The sequence below is a fragment of the Sinocyclocheilus grahami genome, unplaced genomic scaffold, assembly GCF_001515645.1.
Source record: "Sinocyclocheilus grahami isolate Dianchi unplaced genomic scaffold, SAMN03320097.WGS_v1.1 scaffold356.1, whole genome shotgun sequence".
NCBI lineage: Eukaryota > Metazoa > Chordata > Actinopteri > Cypriniformes > Cyprinidae > Sinocyclocheilus > Sinocyclocheilus grahami.
Window position 1 is genome coordinate 998,737 of NW_015505535.1, and position 14,821 is coordinate 1,013,557.

A 14,821-nucleotide genomic window follows, 5' to 3' on the forward strand; every position below is an offset into this window, starting at 1 on the left:
GAAAGAGATAAATAGAATAGATAGAACAGAACAACTGACAGAATTATGTATGGATGAATGGATGGATGGATGGATGGACAGACAGATGGATGGACAGACGAGCAATTTGATAGATATAGAAAAGATGGATGGATAGATAATAGATAGATGAATGAATAGAATAGATAGAACAGAACGACTGACAGAACAATGGATGGATGGATGGATGGATGGAGAAAGAACAGAAAGAAAGGACAAATGGATGGACAGACAGACTGACGGATGGACAGATGAGCAAGTTGATAGATATAGAAAAGATGGATGATAATAGATGAATAGATGAAAAGAACAGAACGACTGACAGAACAATGGATGGATGGATGGATGGATGGATGGATAGAGAAAGAACAGAAAGAAAGGACAAATGGATGGATGGACAGACAAGCAATTTGACAGATATAGAAAGGATGGATAGATAATAGATAAGATGAATAGATTAATAGAATAGATAAAACAGAATGACTGACAGCATGATGGACGGATGGATTATGAATAAGAGAAAGAACAGAAATAAAGGACAAAGGGATAGACGAATCGACAGACGGATGGACAGACGAGCAAGTTGATAGATATAGAAAAGATGGATGGATAGATAATAGATGAACAGATGAATAGACAGAACAGAGCAACTGACTGAATAATGGATGGATGGATGAGAAAGAAGAGAACAATGGATTGATGTGCAGGTTGATAGATACAGTACTGAATATATGAAGAAATGAATAGATCGACAGATCGATGGACAGATAGAATGATGGATGTATGCATGGATTAAATTCAATGATAAATTGATAGCACAATAGATTAATTCGATTGATAGAACTACTGAAAGAAAAACTGACAGAATAATAGATAGAACGATAGAAAGAACGAAAGTACGATACCAACTTCCTGTGATACCAACTACCAGTCAATTCGACACAGTTAAAAATTCTATTGCTACATCTTTGATGCCAATATTTAGTTTGCATCTGGCTGCATTAAATCAGCGCAGACCCCCAACAAGTCTTCTTGTCTAGAAATTTGGGTTGACGGGTGATCTATAAAAGCCTGCCTTTGTTTCACTAAGTAAAAGACGAAAAGTTAAATGGGTAAAACAGCTTCCCCAAAACAGTGTCAAGAGGTGAGCGCGAAACATTCGGTGACCCTGCTGCGAGCCTGTCATTCAGTGAATCAACACTGCTCCATTACCTCCTGCACCCTCTTGTCAAGATTACAAAAAAGCTTTTACTTCAAATGCATGTTTAAGAGTTTTCCTCACAGCGCTTTGGGAGGGTGAAGTGGAGAGGGGAAGGCGAGCAGAGGATGGATTGTGGAAGAGAGGTACAAGTGCTATATTTTTCTTTTGCCGTTTTACAGCATGGCAGGAAGTTCACATCACTCTGCTTCCTGTCGTACATGCTGCACTGGATCTGCTGAATGTCCAATAACAGAAGGGCCATTAGCTCAAAGCATGTGTCGGGGGGCCGTGCGACACAGATGAGCCTCCGAAAACTATTCCTCTTCCCTGGCACTGCGACATTCAGCCATCTGAATACACAATTTACAGAGAGATATGTAAATACGCCATATTCTCTCAGCCCCCATCTTGAAAGCACGCACACACACGTACCCGAAGCAGGCTAATTGTTCCTTTTAAGAGGCAAAATGAGAACAGTATCTCATTGTGCAGGCAGAAGATGGAGAGAGAAACGCAGAGAGAGAGAGAGATAGAGGGATCTCTCCGGAATAGGAGGCAGGGATATTTTCCAATTATTCAGCCTTTCTCTGCTATCCCAGAGGGCAAGCTCTGGAGCACAAGAGAGGCAAAGAGAAAGTTGCACTCGTTTATTAGTATTAGGGGCCTCTTCTGTTTTTCCTCCCAGGCCTGTGGTCCCTACACACAGTGGCAGAACACACACATGCACACACACACACACACACACACACACACACACAAAAAAAACTTAGAGAAGTGCAGGGTGGCAAAGGGAAATGGAAAGACATTAGGGTAAATTAGGAAAACCACAGAGGTACACTGGCCCCCAAAAAGTATTTGGACACTTAAGTTACACTCAAAATATATGAATTTCTTCAAACAATAAAATCAAATAAAGATGCTTTTATTTTGAAGAAAGATAAGTAAACTCATAACAGAAGTACACTATACTGTATATAATTTCCTTGAACTTTTGTATATACTGGAAGATATAAATAAAAGAACACACAAATGTGTATATTCAGTTTTTAATATTAATTATATATATTCTATTACTATTATTATACTAATGATAATAAAAGATTATATATTTTTTATAAAAAATAAAACATTATTATTATTATTATTATTATTATTATTATAGTAATAGAAAAACTCAGACATCTTAAGATAATAGAAGTACACTATACTGTATACTTTCCTTTTTCCTTGAGCTTTTCAAAGATACTTCACACTGTAAGAAAAATTATATTTAGATTTTTAAAATCATAAACGATAATAAAAGATTATATTTTTTATAAGAAATATTATTATTATTATCATCATCATTATTATTATCTCTACTGTTATTGCTATCATTATAATAATAGAAAAACTCAGATCTTTACATAATACAATCCTTTAGATAATAGAAGCACATAATACTGTATATATAGTTTCCTTTTCCCTTCAGCTTTTCAAAGATATTTCACACTGTAAGAAAAATAATATTTTGAGTTATATATATATATATATATATATATATATATATATATATATATATATATATATATGTGTGTGTGTGTGTGTGTACTGTATATATATGCAATACAAAACATTTACATACTTAAATTTTTAATATATTATTATTACTATTATCAATTTAAAATATATTATTATTTATAACAACAACAGTAACAATAGTATGATTATAAATAACAATGTGTTCAAAATTTAGACAATGACTGTTACACAAGCTGGTAAAAAAATCATCACAGAAAGAGCTCAGAATTATTTGCAGATGTCACTTGGTTTGATAGTATTTATACACTCAAATTTATTTGTAAGCATGGTGCAAGTTATAAAATGTACTTTTTCGGAGCCACTGTATATGCAGAGAGAGGTACAGTTAAAGAATCTCAGTACAGTGCTAAAACACGATAATAACCTCACACTCAAAGCTACAGCAATGTTATTTGTGATTTGGCAACGTGTGACTCACTTATTAACGAGTAGCATTAACACTCATGCTAGCAGCCAGCTGCTTGAATACCGAAGACACACTGTTCACATTCAGATTAGCGAACACAATAAGTATACAACATGCCGTCGACATTCACAGTTTGTTTTTACCATCCGTATATCCGCTCATGCCGTCATCCTTATTAGTTTTCGTGCCTCTTGGAAAGCTGTTGCATTCAGTGGGGCTTTCAATGTGCCCAAGAATAAGCATTTAAAAAATAACAGGCATGAATGTGAATTAAGGAAAATGATTACCTGCAACTAAACGATAAATGCTTTAGAATATTAAAACATTTATTATAAAATGGAAAGTGCTGGTAAATACAGCACTTCAGCCATGCCAGTATGCACGATATAGTAACCACTATGACGTAAACTGTATGTTAATGTCACAATTGTATAGGATATTTTAGAGATATGTTAGAGAGCTGGTCCGTGGGCTTGTACAGACTCATCTGACTGCAGTCAGTGCCACCTCTAGCACTGCATGTTGGCATGACTGTGATGTAGGTTATTACATTACCTCAATGACTGCAGCAGCTGCTGTACAGAGATGAAGCCATACATCAAACCTCCACACATCTCACCAGACCTGCAGCTCACAGACCCCTTCCTTGATTTTCAGCACTCGGCCTGTCTATCTGTTCATCCATCAATCCATCCATTCATTCCATTCATACATCCATTCAAATAGTCCTTCTGAAAAAGAGAATTTGCATCTTTGGGTAAACTAGTTCCTTACATTTATTTTTCTGAACACATTGGTATTTTTTTAAACAAAGAATAAATGCACGTTGTTACATTTTGTTAGATTTATGCTTAAAATATTATTAATAAATATCTATATAATAAATAAAAATATGTATATATAATATATATAATTAATAAATTGTAAAAAAAAAAAAAAAAAAGAAAAAAGATTGTTAAATTGCCTTTTTAGAACGCACGCACATATACATAGATAGATAGATAGATAGATAGATAGATAGATAGATAGATAGATAGATAGATAGATAGATAGATAGATAGATAGATAGACAGATAAAATTGCCTTTTTAGAACGCACGCACATATACATAGATAGATAGATAGATAGATAGATAGATAGATAGATAGATAGATAGATAGATAGATAGATAGATAGATAGATAGATAGATAGATAGATAGATAGATAGTAAAATCTTGGAGTAAATTAGTTCCTTAAATTTATTTTTCTCTTATTGGTAATTTTTTTAACAAAAAAATAAATGGTAATTGTGTAACCAAAAAATAAATGCACATTTTTTTAGATTTATACTTAACAATAAAAAAATATATATATTTTATTACATAAAAGTTGATAATTTATTAAATTGCCTATGAGGTAAGAAATTTACATTTTCACAGACTTTAAAAATTAGTCTTTAATATTGTTCATATTTTTGCTTTAAGAAAATGTATACATATTTTTTATCCAAAAAGTTTTTTATCACTTTTCTGAAAAACAATACAATCAATTTTTTTTGTGGTGCATTAAATCACAGGGTTTGTATCAAACATCTATCAATTTTCATTGTTTTTAGAAGAAACTGAACTCGCTGCACTGAAAACTAACCAAGTACAAATGACACACAATTGTGTTTTCTGAGAATCATGTTCCTTCCTGAAACAAACACTGAATGTGTGCGGGACAAAGACGGCATTCAGTTATTTCTTCATTTCCTCATGTCTCACGGCAGACAAGAAGATGCTTTATTTTATCATACCTCATCTATAAATAGAGACAGTAAAGGAAACAGTGATAGGAGAGAAGAATAAACAAAGCACCTTGTAGAGAAGAGGTGACATCCTGATACAAGACTCATTTCTGCAGGTAAATAATTTTCCAGAGAAAAATGTGTGTCGCTGTCATCGGCTTGTCAGGCCTATTTTCCTTGAGCAATGATGCTGCCTGCTAGCATGTCTGAGGGAAAAAACACCCATATCACGACGAGAAACAAATTGTACTGCTGTCCAAATGAATTGAGTGGACAGAAATCACAGGTTTCCTCCACTAAACCTTTGGCTGAGCTGCGGCTGTGAATTGCTTTGAAAAATGCCGTAAATCCACGAGTGGGATGGGTTTTTGTATCCGGAAAAAATGGAGAGAAGACCCGGCACATTTCTGCAGTAATTTCCACCCGAGAGAGTGCACTCTATGTGTGCGTGCTGAGGAGGAGTTCAGGAAGAGTCAGAGAATTACAGGCTATCATAGCCAAGTGGGTGTCAAATTATCCTTTCAGCGCATTTACACCATCACATGTTCCTCTATGTGAGTGTGTGAGAGAGTGTGTGTGGCCCCTAACCCAGCTGAATCTCCACAGTAATGAGCTTCACTCAAGATGGAGAGAGGGTGTGAGAGAACGACAAAATGTGTGTGTGTGTGTGTGTGTGGGAGAAGAGTGAGAAGAATGATAGCACAACACCAGCATGTCAATAAGAACCAGCTATGAACATGTATTTTAATGGCCAACTTGCTACTCTGACAAGTGACTACACTTTATATGTACCCAATTCTTTTATTTAGTTTAAATGTATATAAATTCTATAATAATTAATTTTTAAATAATAATAGTTTCTGAAAAATCACTGTTAATTCCCTTTAATATCTACTTCAGTACAATATACACATTGGAAACACTGTAAATGCAGATAATAAATTGAATGGCCAATTTATTACATTGACAAGTGATTATTGTACAAAACAAATTTGATTTAAATGTAAATATTTATGGAATAATACATATATATTTTTTTTTTACCATTTAAATTAAAACATTTCTTTTACATTAAAATAAATAAATAAATAAAAGAAAATATTTAAAATGAAAAATAATTTAAAATGATTGATTTAAATTGTTTCATTAATAATAATAGTAATTTATGAAAAATATTCACTAGCTTAATGTTTTATATACACAACAAAATGTGTGCGTATATACACTGCTGCCGTTCAAAAGTTTAGGATCAGTAAGGTTTTTAATATTTTTTAATGGTGTCTCTTATGCTCATCAAGGCTGTATTTATTTAAACAAAAATACAGAAAAAAACTGTGACGCAGCGCTGAATTTTCATCAACCATTATTCCAGTCTTCAGTAGTGGTCGACCGATATAGTTTTTTTTGACAGCCGATGCCGAGACCTTGGAAAGCAGGGTGGCCGATATAAAGCAGATATAATTTTATTTATTTTAATTAATATTTAAGAAATTTTAAATAGATTTTTTTGAAATGTGTAAAATGAACATACGTATACTTTAGATTTTTCACAAATAAATAAATATTTAATAAAAATATAATTAAAAAGGAAGTAAACACTGTAACCAACAGGGCACTGAGTAATCTGGGAAGTGTGTGTGCATTGGCAATCATATTTTTTTCAAATAAAGCCAAGGTAATTACATACAGTACACAGTGAAAATGACATGAATATGGCAGTGGGCAAATGGATAAAGCGCAGCATAATTTAACTCATGCAATCATGCAAGATCTCACAGCTGGATTCGACTAAGTTTACAAGGTTTGCGAAATTAAATGTTCATTAGTCAGTCAAAGATTTGTTTAAATTACTTTATCAAATGAGAAAGTATTATAATGTTTGCTTTTCTGTTACTAATAATATAAAAGCAATCGTTATAATACTCTTTTGTATACATTTTAATTCCTTTGTTTAACAGTTCTATCTGATTATTAGACAGACTTCTATCCGTATTAGACAGAGCTGTTAAAAGACTGGAGTAATGATAATGAAAATTCAGCTGTTCTTCACAGGAATAAATTATATTGTGAGAAAACTTATTTTTTTTAAAACATTAAAAATCTTACTGATCCCACACTTTTGAATATATACACACACATATCTATACAGCATAGTATCATACACAATATAGAATATACAACATACACAATATAATAATAATTATATATATATATATACTGTATATAACATACACTTTGGCTATACTGTAAATGGCAATGCTGATATTTATGCTAATAAAGCTGTGTTGACTGTATGTGTGTGTGTTGGAGAGAGAAAAAGTGAGAGGATTACACTTGTCTGTGACCACATTAACATCTCTGTGATCACTGTTGGCTTCCCTTGCATCATACATCAGGGCCCTGTGTGCGAGCATCTCCTACAGCCCTGTTCAACAGAGTATGTGTTACTGCTGAGGAAAGATGAATTCAATAAAGAATTTTCTATTAGAACAAAGAAACAGAGAGAATTAAAAAATAAAAGTCTGTAAAACAATACAACATAAAGGTGTATAGAACAACTACAACTGTATGATGACATTTTGACAATAAGAAGTGAAACCTACAGTAAGTGTGTGTGTGTGTGTGTGTGTGTGTGTGTGTCTTAATAGAGTCTGTGGTCTTAGATTAACATCTGTAAATCTTGTGTTTTCAGGAATCTTGTGGATAAAATAGACTTAAACCTGTGTTGGATGTCATTAGATGTGACTCAGCAACAAAACACAAAACACTAGGCAAATGCTGTTGCCGTTAAAACCATGTCTGTGCAAACATATGCAAAGACATTGCCTCTAATGGGTCATTTTTCCTCATTGGTTTCAGTAAAACTACATGTAGTTTATTCAGCATCAATATTTGAAGTCTCTTTAATCATATCTAATGATTTTCTGTATATAACTACACAACATAACCGTTGTCTGTTTTATATGGTATTACCTATAGGGAATTTTAAAATGATTATCCCTTTCTCCACAGCCTCTATTAAAAAATGGCCAAACTAGCCAACAAGGCTGTACAATTCATACTGAGGTAATGAACTGAAAAATTGATCCAATTTTCATAATGGTTTTCAATGAGCCTACAAAAGAATTTCACTTCTCTGTAATATAGCGTCGTATTAAACAGTTCAGCTTTTAATGCTGACCTTACACGGCCATAAAGAATCATTTAAGATGATGGCCAGACATAAGGGAGAGCAAACTATAAAGTTCAAAAGTGGAAACATATGGCTATCTGAAATGTAATGTGTATTCATAAGATAAATGAAGCAGAGTGTTAAAGCAGGCCCGTGGCCTTTAAGGAAAATGGAAGTATACTGCTCATATAATTTTAAGGATTTGGCATTTAAACACACCGCTAGTAGTGTACGTTAGAGCAACCTTTTTTGTAGGTGGAACTCTTTTTTTTTTTTTTAATAGAGTGATCATTTTATTTAATATCAAAGGAGTCCTCAAATTATTTTTTTTTATAGCTAGGATTTGTTGCTTTTCTGTTTAAGCAGTGAGATTGGTTTGCATGCCCAATAAGTTTATTAGTGACTTCATAACAGGCAGAGCTGGGTTTGTTTTATAAAACCTTAAAGTGAGACACTTAACCTCCTGCCAGTATAAAAGGTGCCCTTAAAAAGAAGGCAGTCACATTTGTGTCGGCTCTCATTTGAAGCATGGGACACATCTGAAGGCTTTTATTGTTATCTTTTAAAAGGCCATTGTCCTCTCTTTCCAGGCCTCCATCAGCACTATAAAAATGACAGCAAGTCGACGTTACAGAGATTTAGGGCAGACGCAGCAGGATCGGTTTGCCTTCTCTTCCCCTCTAATGAGTACAGTTTGTAGTCTCAGAGCTCCGGGCAAACGAAGGCTCTGATAATGAGAGAAACAGCCGCTGGGGAAATCCCGTCTAGCGCAGTGACATTCAGGTCTGCCTCGTGCATTTCCCAGCTATGCTCTCTGAGGGCGCACTACAAATTACTCTATTCTTTATAGACTCATTGGTGGTGTTTGCTAAGGCAAGAATCATAATTACTAGTTAGGATTTCGAATAAACCACTAAGTATTAAACTTAAGGTGTAACTTGTGCCACATCATTTGTTCTACAGGCATGAAGAACACCTCAAATCATACGGTTTGTGGAGGAGAAGTGAGCTAGAATTTGCCTGGCAGATGAGAAACAAAACAAAATAAAACAAAAAACAGCAAAAACAAAGCAAAGCAAAGCAAAAAGTAAAGGAAAAAAAACAGAGCAAATCAAAACAAAGCAAAGCAAAATAAAACAAAATAACCTACTCTTAAATTGGAAATTTCTTACCAAAGAGAGGTTTTTTTGTGTACTCACACTCACAAGCCTGAACACCAAACTCCAGTTACTGTAATCAGCATCCCTCTGTCAAAGTTGCATTCAAGGTGCTCAGAGGTCATGCTTCCTCCAGACAGAAAGATGCTTAAATTGGCTGCCCCTTCACGACGCTTGAGGAATGACATATAATCTCAGCCACCCTGCAGATGCAGGAAGGTTAAAGAAAACATAATGAGTCATAACAGTGGAAACAACTTACAAGATACTGTATATACTGTATATGTTCTCTTTCTGTTTCTCCTATACATTTAGGCTGGTAAGTTAATAAGCATTATAAAAACCAAATGTTCTGTGAGAACAGCTTATTAAAAGTTTACCTAGCTAGTCAATTGCTTGCAAACGCCGCAAATGGTTACTATTAAACTGTTCAGAGCATCATCTTCGCTGCTACAACTGAAAATCTTACTTTACTGGGCTTTGAAATGTTGTGAAAGAGTGTACATAAAGCATATACATTTTAGGCACATAAAAATTATTTTAACAGAAAAAAAAAACATTTTGTGGTTTTGTGTTTCAAAGTCTATAGACAGGGTCTTTAACAACACGATAAAATGTCCTTTTTATATTAAAAAAATTATCACAGATTTGGCTGCGAATGTAAATCTTACAGGGCTCTTTGCTGAAAGCTCTGTGTGTGTCTTCCTGGAATATTTAGTCCCACCTCTGAGACAGGCACTCATTAGTAAGGGCAGTGAAATGAAAGAATAGCACCTCTCTCTATCTCCTCTTCTCTTGCAATGATCATTAATGGAGCACAAGAGAGGAGGAAAGCGGAATTGGTGCTGAGTCGTGAGTGGAACTGTCACAATAGTGTCAAAGTAGCTCTCTGCTCTGAGACTATCTCCTGCTAAATCAGTAAGAGTGCTAAACTGGGCTGAGATAAGACACCAGGACACACACTTGCTTAAAGCATGCATTTGTTAAAAAATTATGGAGAGTTCTATATGCATATAGGGTTTGGCTCATATAGTGTACTTTTATAATGCTTTAGGGTGCTTTTTATGCTTTACAGACACTAGTCCACATTCATTTTTACTTTATGGAAGAGAGCAGCGTGAACATACATCAAAGTATTTCCTTTTGTGCTCTACCGAGGAAAGAAAGGGTTTGGTACAACATGAGGCTGAAACAATGATTGAAATTTAGTTTCTGGGTAAACTATCCCGTTAAGATGCTGTTGTGGGTGTTTCTCGAATGGCTACCACCTTTGTCATGCCTTTGAATCAGACAGAGAGAAAGTTCTTTTAACAACACCAGTTGACAAACACGCGACAAAAGGCAACTATCGGTCGGCAGTGAATATTAAAATGTTCCTGAAGCCTCATCCCTAAAAAATGTAATACAAATGCTGTCTCAAAATCTCATTTGACATGTGATTCAATGCAGTTGTACGCTGACAAATGGACAAGCTGATAAGATTTGGTGACAGACGGATTTTTCCTCCCCTCAGTAGCTTTGATTTCATTTCACGGCGCTGAATGAAATGTGAGTCAGACGCTTGAACATCATCTATCACAATTCAGTATGTCAACGGCGGCCTGACACAAATTCTCATTTGTTTGATGGCCACAAGCAAATGCATTCAATTAGTTGCAATGAATGGTGGGGCTGACTCTGTGCCACTCACACGCTGGGCTGTCTGAGCGACAGTCTCTCACAATGGTTATCACAGAACCTTCCTTCCTGCCCTTTTTATGTTGGGCTTTGAATCAGACATTGGCCTACTCTTTTGAAATTATTTGACATATATTCACACAGTTATGAGACTTTTTCAAGCAGTATTTTAGGGAAAAACATCTTATTCAGTTATCACCTACAATCTGCATGGTTTAACCAACAAATGGCAACAAAAGTTAACTTTTAGGGGTACAACAGCTCGTCACTGGGGCAGTACCATCAAAGGGACATCTCTGTACCTTATTTACCCCTAAAAGGTTCACAGTACTGCCTTAAGGGTACATATTACTAAGGTACTAATGCACCTTTTGAAGGTAAATAAGGTAAAAAATATATATATAATAATAATATAATATAATATAATAATTTATTTATTTCTATAATTTATATTATTTAATTATATAGTTTTTTTTATTACGTTTTTTTTTAAGCAGTAGCAAGTAGCAAGGCTTTATGACAAGAACAAAGTAAAACATTTAAGATTAATCAAGAATAATATAATATAATAAGTGAACAATGATACTAAATTAGCACATGCAAAAAAGGTGCTATTATCAAGCACAATTTATTCAAAGTAAATGAACAGCCTATTTTGCTTTCACACATATGGTTTATTTTCTACACATATTCCCTAGTAAACTCTAGATGACCCAGGAGACATCCCTGTGGAACACCGCCATCATATCTATTATTTATGACAATGGTTGTGTAAGGATGTTATTGCAGGATTTATGAAATAAACTATGAGGTAGTATTTAGAGCTTATTGTTCAGCTAAGCCATAGTGTATGAGTGTTAAATCTCATGCTTTCTTTTATTCTTCATCAGTCCTTCACAGGTATCAGTTACACACTCACTGTGGAATTTGACTTCGAAGCAGATTAATGGAAATGCTAACCCAAAGCAGTATCTTGAGAGATGAGTAAAACAAAACCTTGTTCCATTTGAAGTCAAAGCACAAAGAGAGCAACAGCCTCAATTTTACCCAAAAGCCTTTAACTACAGGACAAAGTGGAAATGTAGTCTCGGGGGCCGGCTGTAATCTTGAAAGAGTGATTAAGAATGTTTTTTGTCGGTGGTACTCGACGGAAAGGTTCCTTGGTGAGTGATGCTTGGCTGGGCTCTATGTGGGCCCCTAATCACACTCATCCATCTGGCCTTTCATAATTCCCTGATTTATCACAATATTGCAATAAGGTTATTAAGCTCTCATTTTCCAGCCAAACCGAGAGCCATAATTTAATTTCTCCTCTGCGAGGAGTTAATTTACAGCGTCTGGATCGAACGTTTATCCTGTTGACACGGGAGGAGCACATATATGCTCACCTTGCTCTTAGCTTTAGCAGGTGCTGTTACATGCCAGTTCCCAGTAAAATATCTGGATGTGAGCAGATTTAACAAAACAAGCAGGATTAAAGCTTGTATCTGACTGAGATGACACATGTAGAGATACAGAATGCTATTACAGGGACAACATATGCCTACATGCATGCATTATTTAATGGCAGCAGCGCACAATCTGCTGTGTTAAGCATCACTGTTATCTAGCTCATGTCTTGCAATTCTAAAAAGCAGTACTTCATTTAAGATGTACTGCAAATCCACATTATTTGAATAAAAAATAAAAACAAATTCTTGTACTTTACAAATTATGCCTTGGCAACACACATTGGCATATTACCCACCATCCATGCAATCTGCATAAAAAGTTACCATGTGTAATGGCTCTTCTCTCCCTGCACACCCTTGGCATCCATTGGTGGGTTTAATCTGGACCTCCAGATAGCCCTCTATGTAGGATTAAATTTTACACTGTGATAATCCCATCCACCAACCCAAAAGCAATCACTTCTAATCTGGTGTACACACGGTACCCACTGCCACTCTAGCTGTCATTAATGTTTCCTTACGTCAGACTTTGTTTTTCTGTTTTCCAGGAAATCCTGGATAAGCCTCTTGATAAAAAAGACTCAGAGACATGTAAGACTGTGAACGCACACACATAGATTTAAGCCTGTGTGGGAGAAATAAGAGCATATTCTGTGGAAAGATATCCCCTGATATCGCACCTCAATTAGAAAGTAATCTCATCCTATCCTATTACATTTAGATGGTCAGCTTTTTGTGCTGAAATGGATTGTGGGATTGAACAGAATGGTTTACATATACACTGTTTGAAAGAGGGTGGCACTTCCAAGCCTACTTTTCAACTCAGGTCAATTATTCCATTAGGAGACAAAGAGAAAACAGAACATCACTATGAAAGCAGAGGGTATGAATACGACGAAAAGGAGGGTGAAAGACAAATACGTCAAAATATATACAGCCAATGTCTTGTAGTATGGAAATTTATATTGAAGTATGCACACATACATACATATACATATATACACATTTTAGAAAAAAAATATTATATTAATTATATTATATTATATTATAAGCCAATTTTTCCTCACCGCATAAAGTATATACTATCTACTCTGTTTATTTTTACACTATTTAAAGAATGTCGCTAAAATCCAACAGTGAGATTTTTACAAGCTGCTGATGAATTTGTTTCATCTCCATTTCTCCCCCACACAAACTGTGCTGTATTACAATTAACTGGACAGAACTATTTAAATATTCTTGTAATATCCTCATGAGGTATATTCATTCTCTGTTTAGATAGAACAGTTTGCAATCCAAAGAAAAAATTACATCCAAAAACCAGTGGAACCCCCCCCCTGAAATGACTGACAGAACAGAACAGAACTGAACAGTTGCCGTTTTGAAATCAACTCTCCAAGGCTTATGAAACTGGTAAATATTTGCTAGAATAATGATGAGAGGATTTTTCTCAGTTCACACAGACCCAAGGGATTGACAGTACTCTTAAACTGAGAACATCCTTAAATCTGTTGCGATGTCTTAAAGCGGCTTGGGTAGAATGCATGGGATTCAGAAAATGACTGCTTAGGGAGGGACCAGCAGTGCTATCCAGTTTGGCTAACGGACATGAGAAGTATCTGTTGCTGATTTAAACAAATATAACTCTTCTCCGACTCAGCTAAAACACCTGTCTGGAAGACGCTGCAAAAAGACCCTATTGTGTACTCCAGTCACGCTAGGAGGGTCATGGTGGGTCAATCGGCTGAGAGATGAGCGCTGGAGAGGGTCAAATGAGAGTAGAGTTTTTGGCTAAACCAGGAAGTCCAAGCATCTGTGTCTTGACCTGCAGATTATCACAGGAATGCCATCAAAGGCCTGTAGCCTAAACCCTATGACAGATCCACCAGGAGTATTGATTTCCAAATACAAACAACAAATTAAACACACAGATTTCAGCAAGTCTTTAAAAAAAACTAATTTTACAAACAACAAACATAGCATTTAGTACCACCATACCTCTGTTAAACAAATTGTTTAAACATTACAATGATAATTACAAATGGTTCCCATTTTTCCCTCCTAGATTGGGACTATAATGACAAGCATAATCATTAAACGCATGCAAGCACAGCAGGAGCAGAATAAACTATTGTAACATGGGAGGTGTGCACTATATATCCTTGTCTGCCTAAAAATATGAGATGGAACCCTTCATTAAGGTAATTATGTGGTGTCTAATATTCGCTGATTGTTAAAGAGAAGAAAAGGCCCCGGCACTTATGTGGGGTTAATTAAGATGAAGATAAGCATCGACTGTCAGGTTGTGATTTACACACACACACATATTCACACTCGCACACAAATCTACAGCAGTTAATTAGAGCTCATAAATGCTTCATAAGTCATG